This window comes from Molossus molossus, unplaced genomic scaffold (genome assembly GCF_014108415.1).
Source record: "Molossus molossus isolate mMolMol1 unplaced genomic scaffold, mMolMol1.p scaffold_m16_p_4, whole genome shotgun sequence".
NCBI classification, from domain to species: Eukaryota; Metazoa; Chordata; class Mammalia; order Chiroptera; family Molossidae; genus Molossus; species Molossus molossus.
This window is the reverse complement of record NW_023425377.1, coordinates 85071187-85091245: the sequence shown is the minus strand read 5'-3', so window position 1 is coordinate 85091245 and position 20059 is coordinate 85071187.

Below are 20059 nucleotides of genomic sequence, written 5' to 3'. Positions count from 1 at the left end.
AGAGCAAGGGCAAAGGGGGCCTCAGAGTCTCTAGGGTAGGAGACCACATGCAACTCAGAACCAAAGCCTGGCAGGCTCCATGGGGCTCGCATCTTTCTAGATGGTTCCCCAGCAGCCTCCTGGGAATGGCCCAGGAACGAGAAGCCCACCATTTGTTCCTCTGAGCCCCTGACAAGTTATTTCAGCCCCCACGGCTTCATTTTCTCCATCTGTCAAGTGGAGAGAAATAGTATGGCTACTTCCTGGGTCTCATGGATTTGAAATGAGATTTTACAGCACGCGTGGTGTTCAACAGACCCATACATGTGTTCCACAAATATCAATATTATATTAATCCTTATTAAGGGTTCATCAAGACAGACTCCCAGAGCCCTCTCTTGTCATGGAGTAAAATCAATAGAGTAGCTAGAGGCCCGATTCTCCTTGTCGTGTACCATGTTTCTCTTCCCGGTAATTGCCCGAATTTTCATGATTAGGCAGGAAAAAATGAAACTGTTAACAGCACCTTGAGGCTACTTCTGCCAGAAAGCAAAAGGATGATCAAAATGGAGAGGCTTGTCTTGGTTTTTCCATTTGTCTGGACAGAATAAGTCCTCAAAGATTTTCCACTTGAGACTTTGCCTAAGAAATGCATTTTCTGCCTGGAAAATGGCTCGTGTAGAAGAAAAAGGGAAGCAGAGATTTCGCAGATGAATGTCTGGGATCCACGTGGCCCTTGTGGACTAGCTTCCGGGGCTCAGTTCTTGTAAAGTGGGAACACAGCTTTGCTCTTTATTTTTATTTTTTTTATTTATTAATTTGAGAAAGAAAGAGAGAGCAAAGGAGGAAGAAAGGGAGGGAGGGAGGGAGGGAGGGAGGGAGGGAGAGAGAGAGAGAGAGAGAGAGAGAGAGAGATCGCTTTGTTGTTCCACTTATTTATACAGTCATTGGTTGACTCTTGTATGTGCCCTGACTGGGGATAAAACCTGCAACCTTGGCATATTGGGATGATGCCCTAACCAACTGAACTACCCAGCCAGAGCCACAGGTTTGCCTTTCAACCCAATGCAGAGTAGATTAGAGTAGAGAGATGCTCCCTGGAGCTCCCACCAGCCATCGCCGGCTTTGCCATTACTAACACCCCCATGATTTTAGTCTCTCAAAGAAAGGGATCTCTCAAAAGTTCAAACTTTAGGGCATTCGTGAGTTAGAAATGGGGTCTTTGGTTTCAATCCAACGGCCCATAGCCTTTAAATGAAGAGGAGGATCAGAAGCTTCTTCATAACCAGTGGCTCCCAATACATTTTCTTCCAACATGTGAAGATGTTCCCTTTTGCGTAGTCCCATGAAGGCTGACTGAGGCAAGGCAGCAGAACGAGCCCTTTCTCCCCAGTAATCACCAGTCATTTTCTGCAGTGCTTTTCGCCATTCGGACACTCCCCACTGCTGTTGTCCCACTATGTGATGGTTCTGTCATTTACTGTCCATTTGGGCAGGACCATTTGAAAGCTGGGATTTTGCAAAGGTTCTGCTTTTGGAAGTGGTCTGTTGGCTCCCATCAAACAGACCCATGGAAAGAAAAGGGAATCGGGAATGCTTTATATGAGGATAGCTTGGGACTTGACCCGGGACAGTGCCATATGCAATGACTTGTTTGTTCCCTAATGGGATGGGGTGGGGACTTCTCCCTAGTCATTGAGCACCTCTGAGATGGTGCAGGGTGAGGAGACACTGTTCCATCATTCTGGGCTGTTCCTGTCACCCCCTCCCAGTGATTCATTGGTCAGCATTGTCAGGGTTAGGAAGTGAAGCCCCTCTGTGCAGTTCCTGAATCTTGAACAAGATTACCCAGGCAAAGTATGTCACAGGAAAGCTTGTCCTCAATCCTCTGGGACACATGGCCCTCAGTTCATCCCTCCAATGTGGCACTTTTATTACTATATCCATCAACCTCCGATGCTGCTGCTGGGGACTAGGGCTCCCCTACCAGACATTGAGCTTCCCCCAGACAGTGACCGTGCACCGCCTGTCATTGTTTTTCCCAACACAAAGGCACCTACACTTACTCGAATCAACGACAAAATGAATGAATGAGGGGAGGACTGCATTTTGAAGCCAAGGGTGTTTCTGCCTCACAGGGTCATTGTCTTATAGAAAAGAAGGCAACAGAGGAGGAGATCAGCGAGAAGTCCAGTGTGCAGGATTGCTTCCTGTGCCTTTTGACCTTCAGCTATGAAGCATGACCTTTACTGCTTGTTGAGCACAGACTGCTTTTAAAGGATATCCTTCCATGGCCCTCCCAGAAGGAAGGGGAGATTGGATGGTGCTCAGAGCCCACCACTTTCAGGATCTTCTGAGCATGCTCGGAAATAAGAGGACAATAAGGAAAGGTGGCAGCAGAAGGGAATTTCAAAGCAGTCCTGGAGGGAGACTGGGTCCATTTTGACTGATGGGGTAGGAAAAAGTCTTAGTGGAACTAGTCGATTTATTGAGAGTCAACTGAATGTGGAAGAAGACGGGATAACTGAGCTAACATCCGTCCCTCAAGCCCTTCCTCCCCACTATACAAATGTGTGCAATCACACACGCATGCACACACATATGCGCACACACAAATGAACACATATCAGGTCCTTTGGGAAGTAGATCATGTGGTGGACACAGGTATCTAATGGAAAGCTGCTTCTTCAGAAGAAGTAAAACCCAAATAAAAATCCAAGATAACTAGCCCAGGGTGACAGGAATTTGGATATAACAGAGTTGGCATCAAATATTCTTCTCATGCAGGCAGGGGGTCTAGGGGTTGGCTGGGAAGAAAAGGCAAAACTGGGTGGAAAACTACAGGCAATCCTGACTCAGGAAACGGAGAAGTAGAGGTTGAGTCCCTGTGCCCCAACTTTCTCCAAAAAGGCCAACAAAATGGTGACAGTTAGGGGAGTCCTGGAATCTGGAAGGCAGCTATACTCACCAATATACCACCAATATTTTGAGTCCTGGAATCTGTATGTCTTGGAAGTCCCAGCAAAAGTACTAGGACCCAGAGTCACCTTTGATATTTATGCCAGATTAGACAGTTGCCACCAGGTGGCGCCAAGCAAGAGCTGGGGCTGGGACAGACCATTCATTCATTCACTTGCAACACCCCAACCTTCCATTTTAGGAGCTTGGATTCCTGTGCCCTACTTATGGCGTGATGGCAGGGTTTTACACTAGAGCTTCTCTACGGAATAATGACAATCCTTTGGGTATCTAAAATGCCTTGTAGTTTATTTACCTAGTGCTTGCCACATTGACGATCTGGGGGTGGCAGCCATTATGAGGATGGGGGAATAAGAGCGACTCTCAGAAACTTCAACCAGTTGTCAGGCAAGGAACCTCTTCCACCTCCTCACCCTTCAGGGACATATGTGCTGTTCCTCTAGCTTCCTGAGCATTTTGAGACCTAGCCAAACGCTCCTTATTTGAAAGATGAAAGAACTTTGTTCCCAGACACCTAGTAGACCTTTTGCCTGAAATCACTCTGCCACCTGGTGGCAACATCTGAGAATTGTAGCACCGTCTTGGCCAACCCCATCTAAGCCTTGTTGGCTGGGTTCCCTCAGCTCCAAAGCCCTCTCCTGCAACCTAGTCAAGTCCTACTCATTTTGCAAAGCTCTGTGCAGCTCTATGTGGTAAAGGCACCCATACCACCTACAGTGTTATTTTCCCATTTAGCGACATGGTTCTGTCCCTCACTTCCTTTAGGTCTGATTTCACAGTGAGGTCCTCACTAATCACTGCTATAAAGCAGCCCGACCTGCAGCCTTCGCATCCTGTCCCCCTTCTTTCTTTTCCTTCACTGCGCTGTCTCCACCTGTTATATTCAGAACATGTTTGTTTATTGCTAGAACATAAGCTTTCTGAGGGTGTGCTGTCTTGTTCATGGTTCTGTCTCTGGCACACAAAAGCTTGACGGTTCTGTCTCTGGCACACAAAAGCCCCCAGTAAACACGTGTGATGAGGGAATGAACTGCACCAAATGCGCACCTGCTGTGATGGCTTTGCCTCCTCTAAACACGTGCTTTCTGTTTCGTGAACTGTATTTCGTTACATGCCATCTTGTACATAGCTTTACCTGTGTAAATCTCTTATTCATCCTAGATTACACAAAGTAACATTTGCATTTTCTAACTGAAATGGGAGCTCCATAAATATTTGTAGTATGAGGACTATACTATTACTATCTTTAATAGCAATCTCTCACATTTCTGATGTGTTTTTTAGTTTCTATCCCTTTCTACACTTGATATTCTCAACTATTCTATGAAAGAGTAAGACAAGAATTATGAATCCTATTTCCATATATGGAAACTAAGGCTCAGCAAGGTTCGATGACTTGCCCAAGATCACACAACTCCTGAGTGGACAAGCTGGGACTTCTCACTCCAGACTGAACAGTTTGTTCTCTGCTTTCCTTGATTAGTGTCCAAATGGGGTGATTGCCACTTGGATGAGCTTGCTGGGGGAGGTGACATCACAGTGTGGGCAGAGGGATCTGTGTAAAGAGCCAGGGGTCTGTGGAAAAGCCGATTCTCTGGCATTCCTCAACCCCGCTGTAGAAATCTCCTGGGGCTGCCATAATAAAATACCACAGACAGAAATGTGTTTTCTCACCAATCTTGAGGCTGGAAGTCCGAGATCAAGGTATGGGCAGGGCTGGTTTCTTCTGAGGTCCCTCCCCTTGTAGATGGCTGTCTTCTCGCTGTGTCCTCACATGGTCTTCCTTCTTTCCTGGTTTCATAAGAACACCATTCCTATTGGATTGGGGCCCACCCTAATGACCCCATTTTACTGTAATTGCCTCTCTAAAGGCCCCATTTCTAAATACAGTCACATTCTGAGGTGCTGGGGGTTAAAACTTCAAAATATGGATCTTGGGGACGCAATCCAACCCATAGCAGTCTGTTCTGTCTTTGCCGCCTATCAGACAAATGTCACCTTGGAGAGCCTCTTTATGACTTTCTACCTGTTCAGAATTGCCAGCCAGTAGGATGATGACTGGAACATGGAAAGACAAGGTCCCAAGCCATCAGCGACTGAGAGCGTGGAAAATTCCACGAGATGTTTTCAGGCAAAGCAGCTCATGTGTGCATTTCATGCGCGACCACTCTGCCTGGCAACAAAGGAAAGTCCTGAGCGAGGGGCAGGGGACTTGCCCTCTAGGGGATGTTGGCTCCAGGGCCAACAGCTAGGGGAACTTTCTGTCCACATGGTCTCACAGTTCGATCAGACACCTAAGGAGCTCCCTACATTTATCCCAATTAACTGACACCTCACATTCGTTCAGCTCCTCTGGGGGCAGATCTCTTCATGGCCCTGGACCTCACTTTCTTAAGCTACAAAATGAGACTTGGAATAGATCCAACAGTAAGATTTAAAAGGGGTTGGGCCCGGCCGGTGTAGCTCAGTGATTGAGTGTCAACCCATGCACAAGAGGTCACCGGTTCGATTCCTGGCCAGGGCACATGCCCAGGTTGTAGGCCAAATCCCCAGTGGGGGGCATGCAGGAGGTGGCCAATTGATGTTCTTTCTTATCGATGTTTCTATCTCTCTCTTCCTCTCCCTTCCTCTCTCTCTAAAATCAATAAAGAAAAATTAAATTAAATTAAAAAGAAGGGTTTGGGTTCCGGCTTTAAGTCCACTAGTTATGTGACCTGATCAAGTCACTGAAACTGTCTACAACTTGGTCCCCATCTCACAAATGAAAAGCAGAGTCAGGCAATCTCTAATTCAGTACTGGCTCTGAAGTTCTCTTTTTAAAAGAATTTTCAAGCAATTATAAACTTACAGAAAAGTAGGAAGTACGGTTACATAATAAACCTTTCCTTATCTGATTATTTGAGAGTCATCATGATCCTTAGACCCCATAACGTTTCACCATTTGGTCCACCAGGTCTTTCAAAGCAAAAGGATCCATTCAGAATGGCATGCTGCCTTGAGCTGTCTCTTCTCTTTAGTTCTCTGCAGTCTGGGACCATTCCTCCGTATCGCCTTGATTTTTACCTCCTTGATATTTTTGCAGGTTAAGGGCCAGTTGTTGTATAGACTGCTTCTCAGTGCCCGGCCCCTCCACAGGGACATCTTGCTTGGACTCTGACTTTACACATTCTCAGCCCACTGCATGGACACCAGATGCCCTAGCCAGACTGACTCTCATCTGGCCCTCGCTTCTGGGGGAAGTCCTCCTCCCCCTGCTTGGGCTCCAGTACCCTGTGCCAGGCCACTCTTCCTGTGGATGTCCTCCTCGCTGCTCTCGCCGCCCTGAATTAAGGACACAATAGGTGCCCAGCAAGGCTTTCAGACTGGATTGTTCAGCAGGAAAGGGAAGGAAAAGGAAGGAAGGGGAAGGGAATGAAGGGAAGGGGAGGGGAGGGGAGCAGAAGGAAAGGGAGGGCAGGGGAGGGGAAGGGAAGGGAGGGGAAGGGAGAGTGATAGCTTAAGACTTTAGTCCTGAGTGTGTCCCCTGAATGTGGATGGTGCCTGCTGAGTGGGGGTCAATAGGAGGAAGAGAAGGACCGGAGGCCCCAGAGTCCAGGGAGAGGCAGCCGTGGTGTTAAGTAGGAGATGTGACAGGGAGCTGGGGACGTGTAGCTTGGAGAATTCGAGGCTCCGTGAGACTAGATGCATGGTCTTCATGCCTGCACATGGGTGTCTGGGTGGCCCCAGGAGCAGCACCCAGTGCATGGGCAAGAGGGCTTCAGGGAAGCCCATTCGATCAGGATGTTCTCCTGGGCAAAGCTGAGCAGGGCTGCTCATAGGTGGTGAGCTCTGTAATTTGTGGCATTCTAGTTGAACAACTAGTGGTCTTCATATAGAGAACTTCAAGTCCAGGACAGGAAGGGGGTGGGGAGAGGAGAGATAACTCATTAGTGGCCTATCCCAACCTCAGGGCTCGTCATTCAGCTTGGCTCTGTGACAGCTTTGCTCTGCATCTACTTACTGGGTGTTAACAGGTGCCAGGCTTTGCTCATCACTTCATCTGTGTCATTGCACCTGGCCTTGCCCTTATGCAGTCCATGTGACAATTCTCCCCAATTTACAGGCAAGAACTGTGGGGCTTAGATGCTCATGTTCTTGGGGCTAAGCCCTGAGCTTTGCCCAGTGTGATTCCGGACCTGACTCCATAGCTCAGGACCACTGCCCTCAAGTCCAACCCAGGTCAGGGAAACCCAGGCCTTGTCTGCTCTTCTTGGTGTGGGTGACACTGAGATCTGGCCCTGCTCTCTGAACCCCCAGGGGAGGCTGCCTTTCCTCCCTGTGTCTGTGCAGGCAGCTGCTTACACAGCATCTGAGCCCCTGGGTCACCAAGGACAGGGCCGTGGAAGGAAGTTCCACAGGGAGGGCGGCCCATTCCTGCACAGAAAGAGGTGAGCAGAGACCAAAGATAGAAAATGCCCCTTACTGCCCTGTTCTGGTATAAACATGCAGAATTCAGAATCAAACAGGCACTTTGCGTCCCAGAGCCATGGTGCCCAGTTCAGTTATCCTGGGACCTGGGGGCGTTTAGGAATCTTGTGAGGTTCTAGTGCTCAAGCCAATGACTAACGTAAGTCTGCAGTCTCAATTCAAATGATGAAGGCTTCATTCCAACTCAACCCATACTCTTAAGTGATCCTCCTACACTTTAGAAAGCCTAGGCTTGGTGGCCAGGCACCCTATTTCTTGGTGAATAAAATTTGAATCTTGTAGGGAACTACTTTTCAAAGTGTGAAACAATGACCACCACTGGTCTGCCAACAGCTTGTTCCTGGTCCACGTAGAGATAAGTACAGAAACAGAGAGTGGGTGCTGGGGAGCCTTTATAGCCATTTAGTAGTGATTCTCTGCCGGTCGAATCTAACAATGAAAGTTTGGGCTTACACTTTATATGTTCCTTTTTTTAGTAATTCAACTTTATTATGTTTTATGAAAGTGTTGGTTTGCAGTTATTAAGAAATTCCCTGAGATTATGTACAGTCACAGTACTAAAGACTGAGTGTTGGGACTGGGAAAAAATATTTTTAACACATCTATCTAAGGACTTGTACCCAGAATAGGTAAAGAATTCTTGCAGCACAGTTAATTTAAAAATGGGTAAAAGACTTGACAGACATTTCAGAAACAAAGATTTACATATGACCGATAGGCACAGGAAAAGATATTCAACAGATATTCATTAGTCATAAAAAAACCTGTAAATTGAAACCATAAGGAGGTTCCACTACACATTCACTAGAAAGGCTAATGGCAGAGACCAAGTATGGACAAGGGTGTAGAGAAACTGCACTTCTCATACAAGGCTGGTGGAATTGTAAAATGGTCCAACCCATTAAAAAATCAGCTTGGTAAGCCCTGTCTAGTTTGGCTCAGTGGTAGAGCATCAGCCTGTGGACCAATGAGTCATGGGTTTGATTCTGGTCAAGGGCATGTACCTCGGTTGGTCCCCAGCCCTGGTTGGGGTCATGTGGGAGGAAACCAGTTGATGTGACCCTCTCATATCGATGCTTCTCTCTCTCTCCCTTTCTCTCCCTCCCCCTCTATCTGAAGATAAATAGAAAAATATGCTCAGGTGAGGATTTTTAAAAAAAAATCAGTTTGGTAAATTCTTTAAAAGTCTAACATTTACTTACCTGAGGACCCAGCCATCCAACTCCTAAATATTTACCCAAGAGACATGAAAGCACCTGTTCACACACAGACTTTCCATGTGAAATTTTACAGTCACTTTATTTGTCATAGCAAAAGATAGAAACAACCCAAATGTGTTTCAGCGGTTGAGTGGATGAAATACGTGGTGGTTTATCCATACAATGGAATATGGCTCAACTGTAACAAAGAACAAACTATTGAGACAATGTAACAACATGAAGAAATTCCCAAATCACTATGCTGAGTGAAATGAGTGCATACTGTAGGATTCAACTAACATAACATTCTAGAAAATGCAAAGGCATCTATGACACACAGCAGATCAGTGGTTGCCTGGGGCCAGAGGGGCATTACGGCTGCCCCTGGCTCTGCTGTGCCTGGGCATCGAGGGTCATGCTGCTGACCGTGTACACTGCAGACTCCGCTGTTAGAAACAGGGCCGTGGCCTGGACCTGGGCCTCTTAGACCATTGCTTTCGTTGTCCATCAGCCTTGTATGAGAAGTGCAGTTTCTCCATATCCTGTCCGTACTTGATCTCTACCAAACTGAAATGTTAGCTTTTCTAGTGAATGGATTAGTGGTACCTCCTTGTGGTTTTAATTTACATTTCTCCAATGACTAATGAATATCTGTTGAATATCTTTTCATGTGCCTATTGATCATTTGTAAATCTTCTTTTGTGAAATGTCTGTCAAGTCTTTTACCTATTTTTCTTTTTCTTTTTTCTTTTTCATTTTTTGTTCAGATAGAGTGGGAGGGAGAGAGAGGAAGAGAGGGAGAGAGAAACATCGACATGAAAGGGACACATCGAGTGGTTGCCACCCGCTGTGGACAAACTGCAACCGAGGTACGTGCCCTTAGCGGGAACCGGACCTGGGTCTCTCTGGACCGCAGGCCAACGCTCCAACCGCTGAGCCAAACCAGCCAGGGCTCTTTTACCCATTTTTAAATTAACTGTGTTGCAAAATCCTTTACCTGTTCTGGGTAAGAGTCCTTTGATAGATGTGCTGCAAATACTTTCTCCCAGTCCCCACACTCAGTCTCGGTGTGGTGACTGTACCCAGTCCTAGGGAGTTTTACAGCTCTTTCCAAGGTCACCCATGAGCCCGGGTCCTGGCCATGGCCCCCGCGGAGACCTGCTTTCCAGTTTCAGGACTGGCCAAAAGCTAATGAGGTTGGTGCCAGAGGCAGAAATAGGCCCAGTGAAGATCAAGCACCTTCTGTGAGTAAGACAGTATATAGTTTCAGGCCAACTGAGTTTTAGGAGAAGGCAGTAAAAATAAATGAAAAGGTTCAGCAGATAAAGGATAAATAAGATTCCGAGCATCCCGACATGCTAACCAGAGGGACCACAGCAAACAGGACGGGCCTCGTGGAACCACCCAGGGAGATCTGGTTGGCTGCTGAGAGCAATGCGAGTCATCTGCTGGAGTCAGGAGGCACCCCTGTTCGAAGCAGGACACCGAGTGAGTCCTCTGACCGGAGTCTGAAAAGGACATGAGAAGAACGAGGGATCGAGGAGGGAAGAATGAAGGAGTGAATACCCCCAACCAAGGAGAGGAGGAAGAGGAGACATGGAGGACTCATGGAGCCTAAATGCTGTGCTTGGCTTTTGTGACATTGGCTGGGGAGACGTGTGCAGAAGTAAACGTGGAGGAAATGAAGGAATCTCAAGGGCTATGCCTGAGAGGGGGCAGGGAGACACGGGAGGAGAAGGAGAGGGTGGGGAAGGGGGTGCCACAGGACAGTCAGGAGTGGGGAGGACGACCAGGCTGGCTGGAAATGGGAACAGGAGGAGGGATGAATTTGAGCAGCGGTTGTGAATTGTATGTTCAGGGAACAGAGCTGAGACTAGAGCATTTTGGGCAAGTTTTATTTTCTTCATCTCCCCTTCAAGAAATTTCTAGCAAAGAATTTCTAATGCACCTCCAAGTTTCGGGAGTTGGATTTGCATTTATTCTGAAGGTGATGGCATGCTGAGGATGGTCCCAAGGCAGCCCTACTCAGGTCCGCAAAGCTTCGGGGTGAGGAGCACTCGGCTCAGTGCGGGGAACTTGTCCGTCTTGCTCCTTGTTTAGGGAGTGCTGGCACTTGGTATGTTCTCAGCAGTTGATGGCTGAATGTCCCTGTAATAAGTCTGTAGTCAGGCACTGTGTGTTGCTTGTGGAATAAGTGTAGGGGAACCAGGTATTTCTAGAGAAGGCGTTAAGCAGTCGGTCTCCAGTTAGACACCTGCTCCCTCTCTTCCACTTCTCTCCTCCCTTTAGGTAAATCATTTTAGCCTCTCGCTCTCCACGTGTTTGCTTATACTCATTGCCCTGTTCACCCCCCACAAACCGAGCAAACAATGCCCCTTGTTCACCTCGCTCTGAGGATGATTGCAGACTGCAAACAAGACCTAAAGCACCTAGACTCCGGGGGTGCCCCGAGAATTGTAGTGTTAGCAACACGCTGGAGTGAACAGGGAGGTCATGGTCTGAAGAGAACCAGGGTGAGGGGGGAAGGGAGCGTCTTACTTGGGAATTTAGTCTCACTTGTGCATTTCTCAGATTTGTCTCCCCTAACCCTCGACTTGGTCGAATCTGCCGTGGAGCCCTGGACTTCAGTGAACTTTGTCACTCTGTCATTGCTTGTCGCTGGCTTCCTTGCCACGATGCAAGTCCCAGGAAGGCATCTCCTGCCTGCCTCAGTCACACTGACATCCCGGACCCGGGACACTGCAGACACTTCGTAAACGTGTGTTGACTGCATGGCTTACTGACTGACATCTTCTGTTTCTGGTGGAAGACCACAGGAGGGGAATGAGGAGCCTCCTCCCCGGTCCCATTGCTCTTCCAAGAAAGGGCGCCCCATCCGAGAAAGAGCTGTCCCAACAATCTTTGCAAAAGTCAAACCATTGATTTTTACTTTATAAGGTGCTTTTAAATTTCCCTAGAAATTCCCTTTACTGAGGAGGCTACAAGGCTTAAGCAAGTTTGACCAAATCCCTCAGCGAGTGAGTACAAACTGAGGCCCTAAACCCAAATATCAGACCCAAGGGCCAGTGTCCTGGCCTTGGAGAGTGTCCAGAGGCAGTGTATCCTGATGGTTAGATCCACTGCCTCTAGAACCAGGTGACCTGGGTGTGAATACCAGCCCTCCCACCTCACAGCGGTGTGACCTTGGGCAAGTCACTTCACCTCTTTGGGCCTTAGTTTCCTCAATCTGTAAGCAAGGCATGATACTCATACTTACTTCATAGGGTTTTTCTGAGGACGACGGGGATCTTCATTCACATGAAAGTATTTAGAAGAGTGTTTGGCACATAGGAAGCGATATATAAATGTTGCTGTTATTAACAAAGAGGGTTCCATGGTATGTCTTATATCTCTGTTCAAAGCCACTCAATCGTGTGATTGGCGGGGAGCGAATCGAAGACATTTCTGCTTTTAGCAGCAAGTGAGGGGTTGAATTAGAACTCAGGCCACTGGGCCCAGGGAGCTCTAGGGGCAGAAATATCTGTCTCCCACGAATCCTGGTCCTGAGCACTATTCACTCCGAGTGAATGCCATCCGCTCCCTCAGCCTCCCCTTCCTCCTCTGAACAAAGGCGGGGTCACCTCTGCTCTGCTACCGCTGAGGAGAGAGCGATGAGTGACAGAGTGCTTCACACAGGAGGGGTCAACGGTTTCACAATTATTTTCCAAGCAAGTGAGTTGTCAGGGGGAAATGCCAACAGAGTTTTGAGTTGGAAATGCTCGTCCTATAAGAAATGGCCCCGAATCTGTTCCGTAGGCAGCCAGGTGACCTCCAGGGGCGAGGCGACAGTCCGCTTCATGGCTCCATCTGTGCTCACAGCGGGCACTGCCAGCCGTGGTGGCAGGGAGCCCAAGCCTGCGACACACACCCAGCCACCACCAGGAAGAGGCAGCGACATCTGACATCTGTGTGGGGGTGGAAGCGGATGCAGCATTCAGAGTCGGAAAACAATATGCATTTGTCAGGGTTTTGCTCTTTCTTTTCTAAATTCAGAACATTTGGGGAGAGAACAAGAGGGAGGAATACTGATTTCCCCTCCAGGAAAGGATGATGGATGGCAGGAGCTGGCAGGAAACGCGGACACTTCCTCCCCCACCCGCCCCATCCATCCCATCACCATCTCCTCCCTGGCTGCTGGCTGCTTCTCTCCCTCCTCCCCCCCAGCCAGACCTGCTCCTGCTCCATCTCTCACCCTCTCCCTTCCCTCCCTTCCCAACCAAAACGAAGATGCTGCCTGGAAAAGGTTCCACTACACGTCTCGGACGGAGTCATCCTCCACTGTGCGTAGTGGAATCTCCGGATGAGAGGTGCGGACCCCAGTACCTGTCACTTGTGAGGCCTGAGAGCAGAGTGGGTGTTCCCGGGGGGTACAATGGCCACATCTGTGCTGTGAGCCGCAGCAGAAGCTGGACAAGGGCAGTCCCGAGCTCACCCTGCCTGCTCACAGCAGACATATGGCTGGGAGGAAGGAAACGGGAGCGCTGGAGTCTGGGGGTGGGACAATCCAACTGTTGGAGGCAGTGTAGAGAGAGAGAAGGGGGGAACGGAAAGGAAGGGGAGCGGGAGGGAATTCAACCCGAAGGAAGGCTGTCAGGGGCCCTGGAACAAGCCTGGCTCTGAAAGCCAGTGCTGACATCACCCACCTGAACTTGAAGAGCCACCAGCCTCCTGCTGGCCAGGTGCCAGGCTTTCTCGGCCTCGGCATTGCTAACATTGGGGGCTGGGCAGGGCTTCGCTGTGGGTGTTGCCCGGTGCCTCATGGGATATCTAACAGCATCCCTGGCCCTCTCTTCCCCAGATAGATGCCAGCCATACCCCAACCGAAGTTCCCAGTTGTGACAACTAAAAAGGTCCCCAGATATTGCCAAGGTATCTCCTGAGGGAGGGGCAGGGGGCAAAATCCCCACTGGGTTGAGAATCACTAAAAACAATTTCTGTTTGGAAGTTGCCCCCAGTGAGACGGTGGGCCTTTAATATTTTATCGACAGGCGCCCTGGCCGGTTTGGCTCAGCGGTTAGAGCGTCGGCCTGCGGTCTGGAGAGACCCGGGTTCGGTTCCCACTAAGGGTACCTACCTCGGTTGAAGTTTGTCCCCGGCCCTGGTTGGTCATGCGGGTGGCAGCCACTCGATGTGTCCCTTTCACGTCGATGTTTCTCTCTCTCTCTCTCCCTCCTGCTCTATCTGAACAAAGAATGAAAAAATGTCCTCGGGTGAGGAAAAAAAAAAACAAAAACATTTTATCGACAGGCATTCAAATCATGAATGAATAATTCCGAGATTTCTGTTGTCCTTAATTCTGCACCTAAATGAAGAGAAGTTTGGTGCCAGCTGGGTGCCCACTGGACACCATGGTATGTGGTTAGACCCACCCAACAGTGGGTCGGGCTGCTCCAGTTTTGTGGTCTTATTTTGTTTCCTTTTCTTTATACTAACTAATGTTTCAGAACTAATTGAGAAAGTCCATCATAAAACCCAGGAAGAGCGGATGTAATTCAGGTAAACCGAGGCACAGAAGAGGAAGCGTTTCAAGCAGTCTGAGCCAGCACTAGCTTTGGGTTTGTGCCACAGGACTCAGCTCACGTGCTGAGGGAGGGAGAGATGCACACAAGAGGTTCTTCTTGGAGTCCTGTGTCGTTCAGGCCCAACTAAGTCCGACACCTGGTCCCTTACAGTCAAGACGATGGAGTAGGAAGAGAGAAGGAATCTGGGTTTCTGGGAGCCACACTTACTCTACATCAAAGAATCAACCCTTGTGAGTTTAGCCGCTGCTCTTCCCACCTCCTGTATCTTGAACAATTCTGTGAACTTGATCTAATCACAGAAGCTCAGCTCTGTCCTGGAGGCTGGTCCTCAAGATGTTTAAAAGTTACCTCCTCACCTCAAAGTTTTTCTTGATCCTTACAGCTCAAGGCAGGCCCGGCGTCCTCTTACCTCGCAAAGCCTGTGGTCGGGTCCTCTCCCCAAACTGCACCGCTGCCACGGCCACCGTTCAGTCGTCCCCTGTCTTACCTGCCACCAAAAACCCAACTCTGCACCAGTTCACTTGTCTCCCCACCCCCTCCCTTTCTACCCTGCTTCCTTCCTTCCTGCCCTCCCTTTCTCTCTTCGTCTCTCCCCCCTCCCCTTCTCTCGTCCTTTTTCTTTTATTTCAGCATTTATTCAACAAATAGTTAGCAAGTGACTGTTCTGTTAAGTGTTGAGCTGGGCTCTGAGTGTTCGATGGGGAAAAACATGGTCTTTGACCTCGTGGGCCATGGCTAAAGCTCCCAGTCTAGTGAGGGAGATTGTCGATAAATAAATAAATGCAGTGCTGTGATAACCACAGCAGGGTGTTGAAATAAAGAGTAACAAGGAGAACAGGCTACATAGGGAAGCTAGAGACATTTTCTTACAGTAGGCATCCGGACTGGAAAGGGCATTTTCTGCAGAACGTGTTTAGCAGGGTCTACCTGGTCTATCTGGTATGACTCATGGTAAATAAGCCTGGAATCTACGAATTTATAGTAATGATGCTCTGAAAAATATCATGCAAATCATGTACCTAGCTGAATAGAAAATGGGAGATTATGAATGAAACTGCTCTTCCTTGTGCGAGTGGTGTTCCCCAGCCGTCACTTACAGGCCTGGTATGAAAGCCAGGCCAGAGCCGATCTCCTTGCAGCCAGAAGTCCGGCAGACCCAGACTTTGTCATGCTTTGCCTGTGCCCTTCAATTACACGTCCTTGAAATTATTAGTAAAACTTGATCCTGGGTGAAAGATCTGATTTATGAACCTGATTTGACAATCTTCCCCTTGTCATGGTTGCAATCAACGTTTTTTATGTGAGTGAGGGTAAAATTTATTTCTCTCAGTCAATCCTCCCACTTGACCCCCAAACCATCTTGTGTTTTAATACCTATTAAACATCTTGGCTGGATGTTCCACAGAGAACTTAAACTCAACCTATCAAAATCTGAACTTGATATCTCCTCTCTTCCCCTCCCTCTCCCCACTTCCCTCTGACTGTCAGGCAGCGGGACTGGACCTCCTTTGCTCCAGATGCTCAAACAATAGAGGTAAAATAGCACTTTAACTCCGCCACTGCTCAGAGTTAAAGTGCTATTTGTTCTTTATGTTCTTAAATCTTGCCAGGCTGTTTTTTCACCCATTGCCAGACTCTGACGGTCTCTTGGGACTTTCCTATTTTATCAACCTCCACAGTAAAAATAATGGGAAAATCTTCTGAGTTTAAAGTGTACAGATTGGAAGAATTAATATTGTTAAAATGTCCATTCTCCCCCAAGTGGTCTATACATTCAGTGCAATCCCTATCAAGATTCCAAAGACATTTTCACAGAAATAGGAAAAACCTAAAATTGGCATGGATCCAGAAAAGACCCTGAACAGCTAAAGCAATCTTATTTCTTTTAGGGTGGGGAGGGAAGGAGGGAGAGAGACAGAGAGAGAGAGAGAGAGAGAGAGAGAGAGAGAAACATTAATCGGTTGCCTCCCATATGCACCCTGAGCGGGAATCCAATGAACCCACAATGTTTTGGTGTATGGGATGATGATCCAACTGACTGAGCTACCCATCCAGGACAACTAAAGCAATCTTGAACAAGAAAAAGCTGAAGGTATCACAATTCCTGACTTTAAGCTGTATTATAAGGCTATAGTAATTAAAACAGCATGGTACTGGCATAAAAACAGACACAGCGACCAATGGAACAGAACACAGAGTTATGAAATACACCAACATATATGGTCAAATAATTTTTGACAAAATTGCCAAAAATATACAATGGAGAAAGGATAGACTCTTTAATAAATGGTATAAGGAACACTGGATATCTACATGCAAAAAATGAAATTAGACCCTTGTCTTACACCATACACAAAACTAAACTCAAATGGATTAAGGACTTAACCATTAGATCTGATCAACTCCTAGAAGAACACATGGGGGAAAGTAAAAATAAACAAGCGGGACTACATCAAATGAAAATGCTTCTGCACAGCAAAGGAAACAATCAACAAAATGAAAAGGCAACCTACAGAATATGAGAAAATGTTTGCAAATCATATATCTGATAAGGAGTTAACATCCAATGTATATAAGGGGCTTTTACAACTCATCAGCAAAAAACTAAATAACCAAATTTTAAAATGGGCAGAGGAACTGAACAGACATTTTTCCAAAAATGACCCATGGGTGGCCGACAGGTACATGAAAAGATGTTGAACTAATCATCTAATTATCAGGGAAATGCAAATCAAATCTGTAATGAGGTATCACCTCATACTTGTTAGGATGGCTATTATCAGAAAGTCAAAAGGCAAAAAGTGTTGGCAAGAATGTGGAGGAGAGGGAACCCTTGTGCACTGTTGGTGGGGATGTAAATTAGGGCAGCCGTGATGCAAAAGTATGTGAAGTGTCCTTGAATAATTAAAAGTAGAACTACCGCATGATCCAGCAATCCACTTGAGTATATATCCAAAAGAAATAAAAACCACTATCTCAAAGAGATATCTGCACTCCATGTTTATTGCAGCGTTATTCACGAGAGCCAAGATATGGAAATCAACCCAAGTGTTTATTGACAGATGAATGAATAGAGAAATGCAGCATATATATACACAATGGAATACTATTCAGCCTTTACAATGAAGGAAACCTTGCCATTTGCAACAACATGACATGACCTAGAGGACATTACACTAAGTGAAATGAGCCAGACACAGAAATATATCACATGATATCATGTATAAGTGAAATCTTAAAAAATAGTCAAACTCATAGTAGCAGACAGCAGAATAGTGGTTACTGGAAGCTGGGAGGTAGGGGGAAAAGAGAGATATTGATCAAAGGATGCAAACTTTCTAAATAAATTCTGGAGACCTAATGCACCGCATGGTGACTCTACAGCATACTTGGAATTTGCTAACAGAGTGTTCTCACCACACACATACAAGGCAACTATGGGAGGTGAGGATATGTTAATTAGCTGGATTTTGGTAATGATTTTACAATGTACATATATATCACAATATCACATTGTATACCTGAAACATATACAATTTTTATTTGTCAAAAATAAATAAAACATTAAAAAAAGAGTATAGGAGTGTGGCAGGTCCTCTCTTATCAGTCGGAACTCTTCCAGTTGTAAGCCAGAAACACAAAACTTTAATAAAAATAATCTCATCAGTTCATAAAAATCTGAGCTTATTTTTTTAGCCGTGGGCACTGCCAGAAAGTAAGGAAGTGTTCCACACATGCACACACACACTGCACACACACATGCACACACATTGAGGGGTGTTTGGCAAGGGGCACAGGAGCCAATAGGGATCTCCCAATAACTAAAGCAAAAATATTTCAGCAATAAATACAATTAAAAAATCATTTTGGACTATAACCCAAAGTAAATATATGTGTCCATGAGTCTATATTGATATACGTGAGTGATTGAATAAAGTAATAAATGGGAGAGAAGAGACAAATATCTCATGAAGAAGAATTCCAAATAAATATATCTCCCCTAAAGAGGGTGAGCAGAACTCACCATGCCTTAGGAGTGGATAGTTTGACTTCCTTCCAAAGAGTACAGTATGGAAAGAAGGTATAACAGTGACTTGACAGTGGAGAGATCCAGCTAACACTGCCTCAGCCAGGTGATCAGGGTCAACATCCACAGTTGTAAATCGTGGATATAATGCGATCAGAATGGCACTTAACCTCTGTGATCTATTTCCCCCAACCCATCACTCCAATCTGGCCATGAGAAGAAGACCAAACTCCAGCAGAGTGGCATTCAACAGTAGACTTGACTAGTACGTCTAAACATGGTCAAGTTCATGAAAAACAAGAAAAGTCTGAGAACCTTGTCACAACCAAGATGCACAAAATTACTATTGCAACCCACGCTTTGTTCTTAAGTACCAAGTGCTAACTAACATCAGCAGTTATCCACTAGGTCAGAGGTTCCCAGAGTTTCTCAGTTCACAGGCCATTAGTGTCCTAGGAATTTTTTTTACACCACTCTTAAGCCAAAAGAAATCCTTAAAGACGGCATATGTTAAGTAGTTAAGTCCAAATAACTTAATAGTAGCTGTCTGCTCAATGTCCAACAGATGATGCTGTTTCCTTCTATGTCCAACAGATGTCTCTGTATTTCTGTCGTGTGCACAGGAGTTTGTAGTAGCACCTGGGGCACTTCAGTGCAGTTTAGAAACTGCAGTTCCAGGTAGTACACTCTGATGGGACATACATGATAATGATCTGGCATGACCAATCACAGGTGAATTGACTGGATAACCTTGAAACACAGTTTCCATATCATGATAAAGCACTGCATTGCTTAGTTCAACATTAAATGGCAATGCTGCTTCCAGCTCATTATCGGAGCAGTCCTCTTCACTGCACCAAAGACCTTCCTCGCTGTGCTAGTCAGGGTTCTCCAGAAAAACAGAACCGATAGAAAGTATGTGTATACATAAAGAGATTTATTATAAAGAATTGGCTCATGTGACTATGGAGACTGACAAGTGTGGGCTGCAGTCTCAAGACCCCGGAGAGCCGATGGTGGAGATGAAGTCCAAGGGCAGTCTGCTGGCAAATTTCTTCTTGCTCAGAAAGGCCAGTCTTTTTGTTCTATTTAGGACTTCACCTGATTAGACGAGGCCCACCCACGTGATGGAAGGAAATCTGCTTATTCAGTTTCACAATTTAAGTATCAATCTTATCTAATAATGCTTTCCACACAAAGCATAGAATTAATCATCAGAGGTCCACCCCTTGCCACCCAAACACATCTTCTTAACTAACTTAATCCCTCAATAAAGGCAATAGCAGTCATATGTCTACCTAATGTGATACAAAGATCCTGTATACAATCGAAGATGCACTGACCCTTTCTCCAGAAGAGGAGGCAATGCCCTTGACTGACATTTTCTCCTTGATAGCCTGTAACTTAAGTACTATTCCATATAAAGTCCCCTTCAAAGTTAACAATACTCAAAAACTATGACATGAAGTTAACATACCTTATGTTACATGAAAAGAAGAAAGGAAACAAAGATATTTGTTTACTATTTACATACACAAACATTCATAACAAAATTAAGAAAAAATACTCATGACAATTACAGTCCCTGTTTCTATAACTGGTCCTCTAAGTCCTGATGGTGGCATAATCTCTGCAGTCCTTCCAGGAACGCAGCATTGCTGTGGTTTACTGTTTTCCTAGGTGGGGCAGTTCTAGCGGCTTCCACTTGGTCTTTCCCACATAATATCCCTCACCACACAGGCCAGGGACCAGCGTGAGGATTCTGCTCAGTGTGTCTGCGTTAATTATACATTCCAGGACTGGGGAATAACCACAGGGTAGATTTGGGGACTCACTGTGAGATGGAC